Raw genomic sequence first — 18,188 nt, 5'->3', positions numbered from 1 at the left:
GAGGCAGCCTTCATTGTTGCGGGTGACTTCAATCACTCTAGCCTGAAGACTGTACTCCCCAAATTCCACCAACATGTATCCTTCCCCACTAGAGTAGACAAGACACTGGACAAAGTCTACACCAACATGGCTGAAGCTTACAAAGCCATCCCCCTCCCCCACCTTGGTCAGTCTGATCACGTCTCATTGTTCCTGCTCCCTAAGTACTCCCCACTCATCAGACGGGTTAAACCAACTGTGAGGACAGTTAAAGTCTGGTCAGAGGAAGCGGACTTCACACTTCAGCAGTGTTTTGGAAACACTGACTGGAAGGCGTTTGCAGCCCAGGCCACCCTTGACTCCCACACAGACATTGATTCCTACACATCTTCTGTTCTAGACTTTATAAACTCCACCATCAATAGTGTCACCTCCCTCAAACAAGTGACCATATACCCGAATCAGAAGCCATGGATGAACAGCGAGGTCAGGCTACTGCTGAAAGCACGGGACACCGCTTTCAGGTCAGGCGATGCTCGAGCCTACAGTTCATCCAGGGCTAACCTGAAGAGGGGCATCAGGAAGGCCAAGCACTGCCATAAGCTCAGGATTGAGGAGCACTTCACACAACAACTCCGACCCCCGACGCATGTGGCAAGGCATCCAGGCCATCACGGACTACAGACCCTCCAACACCACCCCCACATCCAGCGACGCCTCCTTCCTTGAGGAGCTTAATCACTTCTATGGCCGCTTCGACAGGGACAATCTAGAGACAGCCATCAAGGCTGTGCTACCTGCCGATCACCAACCCCTCACACTCACCCCCTACGACGTATACGTGGCACTGAGTAGGACTAATGCACGTAAAGCTGCTGGCCCTGACGGCATCCCCGGGCGCGTGCTCAGGGCCTGTGCTGCGCAGCTGACAGACGTCTGGACTGACATCTTCAACCTGTCACTTGCCCAAGCAGTTGTCCCCACTTGCCTTAAAACCACCTCCATCGTGCCAGTGCCAAAACACTCCACTGCGGCAAGCCTCAACGACTTCCACCCAGTTGCACTTACCCCCATCATCACCAAGTGCTTCGAGAGGCTGGTCCTGGCACACCTCAAAAGCTGCCTACCCCCCACACTGGATCCTTATCAGTTTGCCTACCGCAAGAACAGGAGTACGGAGGATGCCATCTCAACGGCACTTCACTCCGCCCTCTCCCACCTCGACAACAGAGACAATTACGTAAGAATGCTGTTCATCGATTACAGCTCAGCATTCAACACCATTATACCATCAAAACTGATCACCAAACTCGGTAACCTGGGCATCGGCCCCTCCCTCTGCAACTGGATACTGGACTTTCTAACCAACAGACCCCAGTCTGTGAGGTTAGACAAGCACACCTCTTCAACCCTCACCCCGAACACCTGCGTTCCACAGGGCTGTGTGCTGAGCCCCCTCCTCTACTCCCTCTTCACCTATGACTGCACACCTGTACATGGTACTAACACCATCATCAAGTATGCAGATGATACAACGGTGATTGGCCTCATCAGCAACAACGATGAGCTGGCCTACAGGGAGGAGATCCAGCACTTAGCAGCATGGTGCACTGACAACAACCTGGCCCTTAACTCCAAGAAGACCAAGGAGCTCATTGTAGACTTCAGGAAGTCCAGAGGCGGCACGCACACCCCCATCCACATTAACGGGACGAAGGTGGAACGTGTTTCTAGCTTCAGGTTCCTGGGAGTCAACATCTCCGATGACCTCTCTTGGACCCACAATACCTCTACTCTGATCAAGAAGGCTCATCAGCGTCTCTTCTTCCTGAGGAGACTGAAGAAGGTCCATCTGTCTCCTCAGATCCTGGTGAACTTCTACCGCTACACCATCGAGAGCATCCTTACCAACTGCATCACAGTATGGTATGGCAACTGCTCTGTCTCCGACCGGAAGGCATTGCAGAGGGTGGTGAAAATTGCCCAACGCATCACCGGTTCCTTGCTCCCGTCCATTGAGTCTGTCCAAAGCAAGCGCTGTCTGTGGAGGGCGCTCAGCATCGCCAAGGACTGCTCTCACCCCAACCATGGACTGTTTACCCTCCTACCATCCGGGAGGCACTACAGGTCTCTCCGTTGCCGAAGCAGCAGGTCGAGGAACAGCTTCTTTCCGGCAGCTGTCACTCTACTCAACAACGTACCTCGGTGACTGCCAATCACCCCCCCCCCCCCGGACACTTATTATTATTTATTCAAATCGTTTGCTATGTCGCTCTTCCAGGGAGATGCTAAATGCATTTTGTTGTCTCCGTACTGTACACTGACAATGACAATTAAAATTGAATCTGAATCTGAATCTGAATCTGATACCTGGAACGGCCGCTTTCTTACCCGAGACTGTAGCTTCCGAAGCCGACACGCCGCGCTGGACGGAGCTCCATCACTGGCGATCTCGGCGAGAGATCCCAGGATCCCGATGTAAAGTTCAGCAACGCCGCCCGCAGCTGGCCGCTCCACAGACCCGTAGCTCCGCGATGTGTCATCGGTGGTCCTAGCATACCAGAGTTCCAGCGCGGCAACCCGGGCGAGGCATCGCCCGCTACGCGATAGTGCTCCAGCGATGGGGCCGCCGCCAAGGTTCTGGCCGGTCCCCTCAGGAAACGCTGCTCAAGGCCCGCTGGTAGGCCGCGAGGACGGGTCGAAGGTGCTGCCCAGAGGAAAGCCGCCTCTCCGACCAGGTTGGGACCCTGAAACCCCCCACCACCCCCCCCCCCCCCCCCCCCCCCCCCCCCCCCACCACATAAAAAATACTAAACCTCCAAAAACAAACACTTTAACACACTAAAAATTAAAAAGAAATAGGTGAACAAAGGGAAGCTGCATGCTGGGCAGCCATAACCATACAGGACGGCGCCCCCGTGTGTTTTGTGACTTTGTTATTATCTCGTCCTCAGAAAGGTGGACAAAGATGGAAAGGATTGGTCAAACGGGCATCAAGAAGGATGGAACTTGGGAAGATCTGGTAACACGGAATTACTTAGGGGATATGAGAGTTGGAATTAAAATCGGGATTAAAATTGGAATTAAATCTGAAACTTAAAATGGGAATTGAAATTGGGATTGGAATATAATTGGAAATGCTCAAAAGAGGAACTGTGAGCGTCGGGACTTCCCATTGAGAGACCGGATTAAGAAATTAGTCAGTAGTTGAGAACTGTAAAAGCGAGAACCCCTAGACAATGAACAGAACCAATAGAATAAAAGCAAGAACCCCTAGACAGAGAACAAAGCCACCATCGTAAAAAGCTAACATAATAAGAGCTAACCGAGTAAAGAACCAACATAGTGGAGAATCAGTATAGTAGCGAGTTACCATCGTGAGGAGTGCATACATACATAAGAGAAAATGGAGCTTTATTCTTTGGAGCGCAGAAGGTTAAGGGGGGACTTGATAGAGGTTTTTAAAATGATGAGAGGGATAGAGAGAGTTGACGTGGAAAAGCTTTTCCCACTGAGAGTAGGGAAGATTCAAACAAGGGGACATGACATGAGAATTAAGGGACTGAAGTTTAGGGGTAACATGAGGGGGAACTTCTTTACTCAGAGAGTGGTAGCTGTGTGGAATGAGCTTCCAGTGAAGGTGGTGGAGGCAGGTTCGTTTTTATCATTTAAAAATAAATTGGATAGTTATATGGATGGGAAGGGAATGGAGGGTTATGGTCTGAGCGCAGGTATATGGGACTAGGGGAGATTATGTGTTCGGCACGGACTAGAAGGGTCGAGATGGCCTGTTTCCGTGCTGTAATTGTTATATGGTTATATGGTTATATGGAGGACAGACTTGGTTAGCTGTAGGAGGAAACTTGAATTGTATTTGGGATAGCAGAACTGATGTGTTTTTGGCCGATGTATTTGAATTGTTTAACCCTTGATGGTAAAGAGGCATATATTATTAAGGTGGAAGGAAATTGTCCTTGGATTTGACATTTTTGATTGGACTTAGGATGAAATTGATCATTTAAAATTGAACAGCTGGGAATTCCACAGGAATTGGAAGGGAATTGTATTATTGGCTACAATGCTGTGGAATGAGAAGAGGAAATGGGCATTGAAATTTGAAATAGTAAATTGAAGGCTGAGACTGAATTTGATTAAATTGGAACATTTATCATGGTTTGCTTCAAATTAAAGTCACGCCTGTAGATGAATCTGGACCGAACCCAGCTGAACATTATATGATTCCCCGTCTTCAGATATACATAGTATAACACCGTGTGAGTATGAAGAAGGATAATTAATGGTGATCCTAGAGTAATAAAGAATATATTAGGGAACAGAATAGAAATAGGGATATAGGAATATAGTACGACATAATAGGTTCTATAGATAACAGAATAGGTTAATAGGTTCAAGTGAAATAGAAAGACAAATGTGTGGGAAAGCAGGAGTGCATGATGGTAACTTGCATTGTCCCAAGTTTCTTAGGTTATTCTAGGGTTTAGGTTCGACTGTGGAAGGTGATAGAAGACTGGGCAGAAACACGGATGGAAGGAATTCGCGCCCACGGAAACGCGGGAGGTGAAGACTCCTCAGACAGAACTTGTGAAGTTATGCCCGTGAAAGCTCAGGACGCTCGACAAGATTCCGAGAAGAAACATCATCATCTTATGTTACTGATAGATGGGAAATGTAAAGCACACTTATGTATATCTGGTTGGCTGATTATTGAGCCACTTCGGTTATCATTAATGATGGGTTATCATTATGATAAAAAGGAAGGAATGTTAATGCTGGCGAAATTGGAGCAGCTTGGACTTCAATATGGGAGATTTGGTCAAATTGGAATTCCTCTCTGCAGAGCTGGAACAAGCTGCAGAGAGATGCCAGAGTGTCTGGAGCTTAGATACAATTTGTAAGCAAAGAATGGGAAGGTCTGCAAACCCTGTCAATCTGGTGCAAAATGCATAGAATGGATTGGATGGCTGCAAACCAGACATACACCTTGTAAATAGTTGTAAATAATGTTGCAGAGTTTGACGTTGCCAGGTGTTAATTTTGATGAGGTGTTGAGCCTCGTCTGGTTTTTCTGTAAATCAGGGTAAATGTTTCCAAGTTGACTTCCTCTCGAAGTCCGTTGTGAATACAATGTATTGAACTGTTGTATCATTGGGTTAGGGGAATGTCTGTTATGTATGGGGTTAATAGATATCTGTAATTGGGTTATTGAGAGACCACCCCCATGTGGATCAGCCCCTCGAGGTCCCAGGCCATATAAAAGTCTGTGATCATGAGGCTCAGCATCGATCTTCTGGAAGAGCGCTCGGGACTGTGTGAACCTCTGGAGTGTCTCTGTCTGAGCGAGGCCTAGAGGGCTTGAATAGGCAGACACAAGGATCGCCCCTGTGGTGGGATGGGTACAGTGTGTGATCTGTGACGTGCTTTTGATAAAATAAAATTTAGTTGCTTCAAGTGCTTGATTCGGTGTTTGTACTGAAACTAGACTGGGGGAAACTTAGAAACAAGCAATTATCAGCATGAGTTTCCTCTGGGTGGCCTCTGTAAATTGCCCCGAGTGTAGAGTGAGCTGATGAGAAAGTGGGTGAACGGGCGATCGATGATCTGAATGGAATTGTGGGGCCGAAGGGCCTGTGTCAATGCTGTAGCTCTAAACCAAAACTAAACGGAATCTTTGAACATGACAGAAGACGTTGAGGTCTTTCAATAGAATAAATGGGATCCTTGCCTTTATAAACACATCCAGATAACAACAGTAAGGTGGAGAGAGAAAACAAATACTTAGGGAATTGTTATGATCTGAAGGCACTGCGGGAGAGACTGGTGGAAGCAGATTCATGAATAACTTTCAACTGGTATTGAGCGACTGCTGGAAGGAGATAATTTTCTGGCTGTGGGTGATAACAGGATGCTCTGACTAATTGGAAAGCTCTTTCAGAGATTTAGAACAGATTTTTTGCAGTGGCTGAATGGCCCTATTCCGCACAAGGGTGATCTATAACCTCCTGCCAGTGCTGGATATTTGCTCATTAAGGATAATAAAGGCAAAAGGTGGAATCCAATTCTGCTATTATATTAGGGAGGGAGAGATGGTGATAATATCCTGCACTGTTTCTGCATCAGATGTGCTGAAAAACGTACGGCATCAAAAAAGCAATTGCAAGAGTACTGTTCAAGCTGTACTGCACATCGTTCATAACCCATGCTGGAATTGGCGCAGAATACCTAATACATGATGAGCTTCATTATTGTGCTACGAAGATATAGTTACCCAGTATCACTGATTCTTAGGACACAAGGAGCAACTCAGTGGGTCAGGCAGCATCTCTGGAGGACATGGATAAGTGGTGTGTCTGGTCAGGACCTGAATGTTAGAAGAAAGTTTCCGACCCGCAACATCATTATTGCCACAGAAGGCCGTGGAGGTCAAGTCAATGGATTTTTTTACTGCGAAGATTGATAGCTTTTTGATTAGTACGGGTGTTAGGGGTTATGGGGAGAAGGCAGGAGAGTGTGGTTGAGAGGAATAGATAGATCAAACGTGATTGAATGATGGAGTAGGTATGATGGAGCACGGCCAGTGGCTTCCGTCTTGGTGCCAGTGGAAAACACCGTGGCTATTCCGGTGGGACGGAAAGCCACTAAAAAGTCGGTAAGGCCCGTGGACTCGGATGAGTCGGGCCAGGAGGGTCCCCCTCCCACAATGGATAGCATCTGCGGACGTCTATCTAAAAAGGATCACCTGATGGAGAGGGTGCACCAACAAGAAATGCTCCAGCAAGAGGAGCTTTATATCCGCAGGTCTCCTCAGAGACCCGTGGCAGCAGCACCTGTTGAAGGGTTGCATAATGTCTCCCTCTCGGAGGAGGAGAGCATACCGGGGCAGTTTTGTTCTAACTCCGAGGTTGGAGGAATAGCCAGTGAGCCTACTCCAAGGCATGAAGGCCGCAAACCAGAGGTGCCAAGCATGCCATACCGACCGGAACTGGGGATGTTGACTTGACCATGACAATAAACTACATGGCCTCACACCAGCTGCAAGACCTCACAATGGAAGAAACGTCCAAAAATTACAAGACACCTGCCAATTGTGCCTTGATCAAAGTGCCAACTGTGAACCATGTTATCTAGGGTCACATGGGTGTGGGTATCAGAGCCCAGGAAGTGAGGCTTCAGAAGATACTAAAACTGCTCGCTTCGGGCATTGCAGCTTTCGCTAGGTCGGTTGATGGGGCTCCCCTGTCTGAGTTGCAGCAGGATGCTCTGGCCCTAATGTACAATGCACATTTTGAAATAAACTGTCTCAGAACGAGTGCTATCCGTCCGACTCTGAACCCCAAGTTGTGGCACTATGTAAATCAAGCAATGTGCAACCACCGAATCTGCTGTTCGGTGATGATCTATTAAAAACAGGTCAGAGAATTGGACGACGAGGCGAAAACGGTCTCATAAAAGCCCAGCCGACTAGCAAAATTCCACCGGCGGCAGCACCCCTACAAACGGTTCACTGATGCTGGTTCAGAACAAGGACCAAGCCGGGCTTTGCCATCTCCAACATTCTTCCCCTCCAGATCTCGGAGGCAGCAGTTTCCACCAACATCCATGGAGGTAGGTGGGTCTGGTTCTTTCCAGAACATGTCATGTATGGATCAGTTACAAGTTGGTGAGAGATTACATTTGTTTTCAATGAATGGTGCAGTATAAATATTTCAAAATGAAAACATTTGTTACTGCTAAACAATTAGTTTCCAAAGGATGCTAAATGGCATGCATAGATCTTAAAGATGCATGCTATTTAGTACCCATTCATTACAATCACCGGAGATATTTGAAATTTAGCTGGATAAGGCAACTATGGCAGTTTAAAACATTGCTAATGTGTTAACTTCAGCTCGTGGACTATTTACAAAGTTGTTAAAAAACGGTGTTGGGTCTACTCCGGACTCAGAATCATATTGTAATGGCTTATTTTGGATGATGTCCTAATCATAGGCAAGACTCAGGAATCATCTGAATTATTGGTTTCAGCTACCAAACTCATGTTTGAGAGATTGGGGTTTTTTCATCCATCCAGTTAAATCCAAATTGATACCATCATTGATTATTTGGGATTCACCATTAATTCAATTCACATGTCTGTGACTCTGCCTAGAGGCAAGAGATTAGAGTTAATAGAAGCTTGTAATGATCTCGTTGAGGAGCAAAAATCTTCCGTTCGACAGTAGTGGCTGCTTTCCGAGGTGCAATTTGGGCTTTTACATTATCAAATTTACAACATGCAGAGGAGCAGGCACTCAAATCACATGCAGGTCATTCCAATACACCCATGCGGTTACCAGCTGAAGCCATTGCTGAGTTACAGTGGTGGATAGCAAATATTTTGCATTGCTCCAGTAAAATTCTGATTGATCAACCTTCACTGATACCATCTCTAGCTGTGGTGGCAGATGGAATATACAGAGGCATTAATCCTTCAATCACATGGCATTAACTATTTAGAGTTGTTGGGAGCATTCTATGGCTTAAAGGCGTATTGTACTAATATGCATGACTTACATGTTCAGCTTCAGATTGACAACACGACAACAGTAACATACATTGGGAACAATCTTCCTGCATCTAGGGGTTGGACAGGCTAGATGCAGGAAGATTGTTCCCGATGTTGGGGAAGTCCAAGACAAGGGGTCACAGTTTAAGGATAAAGGGGAAATCCTTTAGGACCGAGATGAGAAAAACATTTTTCACACAGAGAGTGGTAAATCTCTGGAACTCTCTGCCACAGAAGGCAGTTGAGGCCAGTTCATTGGCTATATTTAAGAGGGAGTTAGATGTGGCCCTTGTGGCTAAAGGGGTCAGGGGGTTTGGAGAGAAGGCAGGTACACGATACTTAGTTGGATGATCATATTGAATGGCGGTGCAGGCTCGAAGGGCCGAATGGCCTACTCCTGCACCTATTTTCTATGTTTCTATGTTAATCACATGGGTGGAATCAAGTCAGGTATCATGTGATAAATTGGTTAACCTTATTTGGCATTGGTGTATCACAAGAAACATCTGGATTTCAGCTATCTACTTACCAGGTAGATTTAACATGGTGGCGGACACCAGGTCACAGAAATTTAATGACAACACAGAATGGATGCTGAATCATGAAATATTTAATGATGTTGTCACCACTGGTATTGCATACCAGATATTGATTTGTTTGCATCCAGATTAAATCACCAGCTACCAAAGTATATTTCATGGGAACCAGATCCATGGGCAGTAGCGGTATATGCATTCTCGTTACACTGGGGTGGAATGTTTTTATATGCATTTCCCCCATTTTGCTGTCAGTGCTTGCGTAAGATCGAGCAGGACTCCGCCTCAGGTATTTTGGTAGTCCCCGACTGGCCTACACAGTCATGCTTCCCACTCGTTCTGAGACTAATAACACAGCCTTTTGTGGCTGTCCCCAAATGCAGTAACCTGCTGGTTCACCCTGTGACTGGGAGAACCATCCACTACATGATCGTATTAATCTGTTGATTTGCAGATTCTGACAAGACCGTTCCTGGGGCTCGGACTATCAGGTCGTACGGTGGATATGATTACTGCGGCCTGTAGGGATAATATTAAAAAACAATACATTTCTCATATCAAGGAATGGGAGGTGTTCTGCTTGCAGTCGAATGTATCATATTACACGGCAAGCATACCGGATGGGTTGGAATTCCTTTCCACTATAATTTGATGAGTGACTGAGCTAAACTGCTATCAACAGTGCCAGGAGTGCCTTATTATCCTACCTGTGGCAGGGATCGGGACAACACTCTGTTGGGTCTCACCCTTTAATATCCCGGTTCATGAAAGGTATTTTTAACTGTAATCCCCTAGGTCCAGGTACACGGAGATCTGGGATGTGAGTATGGCTCTCACGCTGCTTTGCCAATGGGCTCCAGCAACATCCCTGACTTTGCCCAGACTCACTCTTAAGTAGTCATGCTCATGGCGCTGGTTTCAGCACAACATGTCCAGGCGAATGGCAACTCATCTGTAAATAACATAACATTTTATGTTTATGATTTAATTAAGCAGAGCAGGCCAGGGACATTAGGGCTTAAAACTTAATTTATGGAATACCCCATAGACCTTCGCCTATGTGTAATTACCCACTTGCAGCAGTATATCAAGGTCACCAAGTCTGTATCATGTTTGAGTGCATTATTTATTATTACTCATCCTGTGTCAACCGAGGCAGTGTGCCGTATGGACTCGTATCCACGGCATGAAATCACAGAGCTTTGAAATCGTCATGGAATCACTCACGAGACTCCGAAGTAAAACAGTAAGATTAAACGAGAACTTACCAGTTTGAAGTTTGATCATTATTTTATGAGGAATTACGATGAGCGATTACGCGCCCACCACTTCAAGCCCTCATATCATAAAGGTCATCTGGTAGTTCTAGTCTTCTCTAAGTCTTACTATGTTACTTCGACTACTTACTATGTTACCTGTGATTTCAAACCGCTGCTTTGAAGATTGACGCTCATGCGGACTGGCGGGGCTTCTTCACGTAATCACTCATCGTAACTCCTCATAAAATAAAGATCAAATTTCAAACTGGTAAGTTCTCATTTAATCTTACTATTAAATGTGGCATCTCCAAGTTTCCGGATGACACAAAGCTGGGTGGCAGTGTGAGCTGCGAGGAGGATGCTATGAGGCTGCAGGGTGACTTGCATAGGTTGGGTGAGTGGGCAGATGCATGGCAGATGCAGTATAATGTGGATAAATGTGAGATTTTACATTTTAGTGGCAAGAACAGGAAAACAGGTTATAATCTGAATGGTATCAGATTAGGAAAAGGGGAGGTGCAATGAGACTGGGCTGTGCTTGTACATCTGTCACTGAAAGTAAGCATGTAGGAACAGCAGGCAGTGAAGAAAGCTAATGGCATGTTGGCCTTCATTGCGCAAGGATTTGAGTTTAGAAGTAAGGAGGTCCTACTGTAATTGTACAGGGCCCTAATGAGACCACACATTGAGTATTGTGTGCAATTTTAGACAATAGACAATCGACTAGGTGCAGGAGTAGGCCATTCAGCCCTTTGAGCCAGAACCGTCATTCACTATGATCATGGCTGATCATCCACAATCAGTACCCTGTTCCTGCCTGCTCCTCATATTCTTTGACTCCACTATCTTTAAGAGCTTTATCTAACTATCTCTTGAAAGCATCCAGAGAACTGGCCTCCACTGCCTTCTGAGGCAGAGAGTTCCTCAGATTCACAACCCTCTGGGTGAAAAGGTTTTTCCTCATCTCCGTTTTAAATGGCCCACTTCCTATTCTTAAACTGTGGCCCCTGGTTCTGGACTCCCCCAGCATCGGCAACATGCTTCCTGCCTCTAGCTTGTCCAATCCCTTAATAATATTATATGTTTCACTAAGATGCCCTCTCATCCTTCTAAATTCCAGTGTAAACAAGCCCAGTCGCTCCATTCTTTCAACATATAACAGTCCCGTCATCCCGGGAATTAACCTCGTGAACCTTCGCTGTGCTCCCTCAATAGCAAGATTGTCCTTCCTCAAATTAGGGGACCAAAACTGCACACAATACTCCAGATGTGGTCTCACCAGGGCCCAGTCCAACTGCAGAAGGACCTCTTTGCTCCTACACTCAACTTCTCTTGTTATGAAGGCCAGCATGCCGTTAACTTTCTTCACTGACTGCTGTACCTGCATGCTTACTTCAGTGACTGATGAACAAGGACACCCAGGTCTCGTTGCACTGCCCCTTTTCCTAACTTGACACTTTTTGATCTTGCCATCAAAGTGGATAACCTCATATTTATCCACGTTAAACTGCACCTGCCATGCATCTGCCCACTCACCCAATCTGTCCATGTCACCCTACATCCTCATAGCATCCTCCTCACAGTTCACACTGCCACCCAGCATCGAGTCATCTGCAAATTTGCTAATGTTACTCTTAATCCCTTCATCTAAATCATGAATGTATATTATAAATAGCTGCGGTCCCAGCACCGAGCCTTGCTGTACCCCACTAGTCACAGCCTGCCATTGTGGAAGGAACCCGTTAATCCCTACTCTTTGTTTCCTGTCTGCCAACAAATTTTCTATCCATGTTAGTACCCTACCCCCAATACCATGTGCTCTAATTTTGCCCACTACTCTCCGATGTGGGACCTTATCAAAGGCTTTCTGAAAGTCCAGCTACACTACATCCACTGGCTCTCCCTTGTCCATTTTCCTAGTTACATCCTGAAAAAATTCCAGAAGATTAGTCAAGCATGATTTCCCCTTCGTAAATCCATGCTGACTTGGACCGATCTTGTTACTGCTTTCCAAATGTACCTCTATTTCATCTTTTATAATTGACCAGCATCTTTCCCACCACCGATGTCAGGTTAACGGGTCTATAATTCCCTTTTTTCTCTCTCCCACCTTTCTTAACAAGTGGGATAACATTAGCTGCCCTTCAATCCACTGGAACTGATCCTGAATCTATAGGACATTGGAAAATTATCACCAATGCATCCACGATTTCTCGAACCACTTCCTTAAGTACCCTGGGATGCAGACCATCAGGCCCTGGAGATTTATCAGTCTTCAATCCCACCCATCTACCCAACACCATTTCCTGCCGAATCTGAATTTCCTTCAGTTTCTCCGTTACCCTAGGCCCTCTGGCCACTAGTACATCTGGGAGATTGTTTGTGTCTTCCTTAGTGAAGACAGGTCCTGTTGAACTCGTCTGCCGTTTCCTTGTTCCCCATAATAAATTCACCTGTGTCTGTCTTCAAGGGAACCACATTTGTCTGAACTATTTTGTTCCTTTTCACAAGCCTAAAGAAGCTTTTATTATTCTCCTTTGTATTCTTGGCTAGCTTACCTTCGTACCTCATCTTTTCTCCCCGTATTACCTTTTTAGTTATCATCTGTTGCTCTTTAAGCATTACCCAAACCTCTGGCTTCCCGCTCATCTTTGCTATGTTATATTTCTTCTCTTTTTTTTCTATATTGTCCTTGACTTCCCTTGTCTGCTACAGTTGCCTCTTACTCCCCTTAGAATCTTTTTTCCTCTTTGGAATGAACTGTCCCTGCACCTTCTGTATTATTCACAGAAATACCTGCCAATGTTGATCCACTGTCATCCCTGCTAGGGTCTCTTTCCAGCCAATGTTGGCCAGCTCCTCCCTCATGCCTCCTTAGTCCCCTTTGTTCAACTGTAGTACTTCCGATTTACCCTTCTCCCACAAATTGTAGATTAAAATTTATCATATTATGGTCACTACCAATAATGGCTCCTTTACCTTGAGTTCCCTTATCAAGTTCGATTCATTACACAACAAATCCGGCTCATTACACAACAATCCAGTTCATTACACAGCAACTTGGTTTTGTCAATTTTGGTCTCCTAGTCTGAGAAAGGACATTATTGCTATTGAGGGAATGCAGCAGGTTCACCAGGTTAGTTTCCGGATGGCAGGCCAGGCATATGCTGAAAGAATGGGTCGACTGCGCTTGTCTTCTCTGGAATTTAAAAGGATGAGAGGGAATCTTATAGGAAGATATAATATTCTTAAAGGATTGGACAGGCAAGATGCAGGAAAAAAATTCAGAATGTTGGGGGAGTTCAGAACCAGGGCTACCCCTTAAGAATAAGGGGTAGGACATTTAGGACTGAGATGAGGAAAACTTTTTTCACCCAAAGTTGTGAATCTGTGGAATTCTCGGTGGATTTAGCTCTTGGGGCTAACAGAATCAAGGAATAGGGGGAAAAAGCAGGAATGGGGTACAGAATTTAAATGATAGATAGAAAATAGGTGCAGGAGGAGGCCATTCGGCCAGCACCACCATTCATTGTGAACATGGCTGATCATCCCCTATCAATAACCCGTGCCTGCCTTTTCCCCATATCTCTTGACTCCACTAGCCCCTAGAGCTCTATCTAACTCTCTCTTAAATCCATCTAGTGACTTGGCCTCCACTGCCCTCTGTGGCAGGGAATTCCATAAATTCACAACTCTCTGGGTGAAAACGTTTTTTCTCACCTCAGTCTTAAATGATCTCCCCTTTATTCTAAGACTGTGGCCCCCGGTTCTGGACTCACCCAACATTGGGAACATTTTCCCTGCATCTAGCAGCCATGATCGTATCGAATGACTTGAAGGGCCGAATGGCCTACTCCTGCACCTATTTTTTCTATGTTTCTATGTTTTCTATGTATTGTATTTTTAATTGTCGTGTATTTATTTTTGTTATTGCATAAATGGACCTGCAAAGCTGCAACAAGAAAGAATTGCATGATTCCATTGCCGGTACATCTGACAATTAATTACGCTTGACTCTCTTGACTCGACTCTTGAGAATTCTGATGTAGTGTGAATCACTCTAGTTTTCAAAAACAGATTCAGCAATAGGAATTAAAAGTGCTATCAAAGCTTTGAAAAAGGTGATCACTTCACTTTGATATGTTCACAATTGAGGATAAGTGTATTATTCTTCGGCGTACATGAGTTGCTATGCTTAGTTTAGTTTAGATCAGAGATACAGCAGCCTTCGGGTCACTTGAGCCCATGCTGTCCAGCGATCACCCATACACATTTTCAATCCTACACGCTTGGGACAAGTCACAGAAGCCTACACAGAGAAAGTTACAGAGTTACAGAGAAAGGTTGAACAAGTTCCAAAATTCTTACAATAACTTACAAAATTCTTAAGGAGTTGGACAGGCTAGATGCAGGAAGATTGGTCCCGATGTTAGGGAAGTCCAGGACAAGGGGTCACAGCTTAAGGATGAGGGGAAAATCCTTTAAAACCGAGATGAGAAGAACTTTTTTCACACAGAGAGTGGTGAATCTCTGGAACTCTCTGCCACAGAGGGTAGTTGAGGCCAGTTCATTGGCTATATTTAAGAGGGAGTTAGATGTGGCTAAGGGGATCAGAGGGTATGGAGAGAAGGCAGGTACGGGATACTGAGTTGGATGATCAGCCATGATCATCTTGAATGGCGGTGCAGGCTCGAAGGGCCGAATGGCCTACTCCTGCACCTAATTTCTATGTTTCTATGTTTCTAAGTTAGGGCTTTATTCTTTGCAGCGCAGAAGGTTAAGGGGGGACTTGATAGAGGTCTTTAAAATGATGAGAGGGATAGACAGAGTTGACGTGGGTAAGCTTTTCCCACTGAGAGGAGGGAAGATGCAAACAAGGGGACATGACTTGAGAATTAAGGGACAGAAGTTTAGGGGTAACATGAGGGGGGACTTCTTTACTCAGAGAGCGGTGGCTGTGTGGAATGAGCTTCCAGTGAAGGTGGTGGAGGCAGGTTCATTTTTATCATTTAAAAATAAATTGGATAGTTATATGGACGAGAAAGGAATGGAGGGTTATGGTCTGAGCGCAGGTATATGGGACTAGGGGAGAATACGTGTTCGGCACGGACTAGAAGGGTCGAGATGGCCTGTTTCCGTGCTGTAATTGTTATATGGTTATATGGTTATATGGTACACACCTGCAGGACTTTGGAATGTGGAAGAACATTTGAGAACCCAGAGAAAACCCATGCGGTCACAGGGAGAACATACAAACTCCATCCAAACAGCACCTGAACTCAGGATAGAACCAAGGTGTCTTGCATGACAGCAGCTCTACCGCTACGCCACTGTGCCGCAGCTGGTAACAGACAAGTAATCCAGAGATTGGATGAACAATCCAAAGACTCGTGTACAAATCTCACCACAACATAAATGTTGCTAGTAATTGGTAACTTTGTGGTGTGAGTGAAGGGGAATGGCAACTCATCTTTGTGATGACAACCATGAAAGCAGCTGGATTGTTGATGAAAACCACATAATGCCCTTGCAGGTATGAAAAAAAATGAAATGAAATGATTCAATTTATTGTCATTGTCAGTGTACAGTACAGAGACAACGAAATGCATTTTTAGCATCTCCCTTGAAAGGGAGACACAGGGCGTCGCGGTGTGCCCGCGCCTGCCGCCGTAACAAGGTATAAGAAACTGCAGATGCTGGAATCTCCAAAAACAAAGTTGTTGAGGAACTCAGCAGGTCAGGCAGCATCTGCGGAGGGAATGGACGGACAGGTGATGTGTCAGGTCAGGACCCTTCTCCCGAAGGGTTCAAAGAAGGGGCCCAACCCAAAACATCATCTGCCCATTCCCTCCATTGATTCTGCTGGACCCGCTGAAGCCCTCCAGTGTTTGTTTATTGACTCATTCATATGGCCTGGGGAGGGAGGGATATCTACCATCTTTACCAAGGGGAGGTGGGGAGGGGGGGGCAGGGGAGGGATGGGGGAGGAGAGTGGGGATGGGGGGGAGTGAGGGAGGAGTGGTAAGGATGGGGAAGGGTGAGGTAGGGATGGGGAGGGTGTGAGGGGGGGATTTGCGGATGGAGAGGGGATGGGGGGGATGTAGGAATGGGGAGAGGGTGAGGGAGGAGAGGTAGGGATGTGGAGGAAGAATGGGAGAAGAAACACAATTGCAATGTGGCTAAGTGGTATGAGCTGCAACTCAGACTTAACCAAGATTATTAAATGTCTGGGGATCTGTTCCTAGAGTGAGCAGACAGACAGTAATTTTCACTTAATTGGAGCTAATTGGGAGTTCATCTCCAGTGGCAGTGCACATCTGAGATTCATTCCACTGAGATTAATGGAGTGACGCTTAGTAGTGAGATCAACACATCAATGTGGACACAAAAAGCTGGAGTAAAGGGCCTGTCCCACTTACGTATCCTTGGCACGCAAATTACATGACCTCGTGGTCGTGTTGAGGCACACAGGTATCGTATGGCTGCGCGGGACAGGTCCCACTTAGAAGAACGGAGGGGTATGTAGTTGTGCGCGACATCGCGCGGGGCTCCGAAATTTTTGTAGCAGACAAAATCTTCGTGCGCCAACGGCCTGTCACGGAACTGATGGCCAAAGTGGGACAGGCCCAAGACCCTGGCGCAACACAATGTCTCGCCTTCAACAGCAGTAGAAGCAGGCAAACGATCGCCAAACTCGGCCTGGGGCTCACGGCCGTTGCGGTCCGGATCCGCCCCCACTTCTACTCCCAGAGCGAGGCCAAGAAAATTGAAGACAGACACAAAATGCAGCAGTAACTCAGCGGGACCAGCAGCATCTCTGGAGAAAAGCAATGAGTGACATTTCGGGTCAAGACCCTTCTTTTCAGACTGAAGAAGAGTCTCGAAATGAAACGTCACCCATTGCTTCTCTCCAGAGATGCAGCCCGTCCCACTGAATTACTCCAGCTTTGTGTCCATCTTCAAATGACGTCACACGCTCCAGACAGCTGTGCGTACGCATGTAATCGCGCCCGACCTCCGCGGGACCGTCTTGGCTCAACGCGACCACAAGGTCGCGTAAATTGCGTGCCAAGGACACGTAAGTGGGACAGACCCTTAACTCAGCGGGTCAGGCAGCATCTCTGGATAGAGGGAATGGGTGATGTTTCTGGTCAATAAAACTTTCTTCAGACCTGAAATGTCACCCTTTCCTTCTTATAGCAGATGCTGCCTGAGTTTTTCCAGGATTTTGTTTCTATCTTTGGTATAAATCATTATCAGTAGTTCCTTCCTAGACAACACATGAATGTAACTATCCATCCCTTACCTATATACCTTCTCTCCAGAGATGCTGCCTGACCCACTGAGTTACTCCAGCATTTTGTGTTCATCTCTCCTGACATAGCTTGGAGGATGCACATTAGACTTTGTTGAATTCAGAGTACCATCCGTACGTCAAGGCATGAGTTTGTGTCCCAGGTGCACAACTTGAAATGAACTTTTAATGTGAAGAACTAATTCCTTGTGAATGCAGAAGAAACTCAGCGGGTGAGGCAGTATCTATGGAGCGAAGGAATGGGTGACGCTTCGGGTCGAGCCCCTTCTTCAGACATGTGATGTGCGTTCAAGTGTCTTGTTCAACGGCAGCTTTCTCATCCAGATCCAACACAGCTATTACAATTCTACGATCAACTCCTACAACCTGGTATCCTTCAGAGACAAGGTAAACAAACTTGATTTTCCGGGACTGGAACTGCAACTGTTTCACGAGTTCTTCCCTAAACAATAACTTCCAGTTCTTATGAATCCTGCAACTCCCTCTCACCAAAGTCCAAACCCATAATAACATCACCGCATATGATGCATGGAATG

Source organism: Leucoraja erinacea, chromosome 32 (assembly GCF_028641065.1).
Source record: "Leucoraja erinacea ecotype New England chromosome 32, Leri_hhj_1, whole genome shotgun sequence".
Classification (NCBI taxonomy): Eukaryota; Metazoa; Chordata; class Chondrichthyes; order Rajiformes; family Rajidae; genus Leucoraja; species Leucoraja erinaceus.
This window is presented reverse-complemented; position numbering follows the sequence as displayed.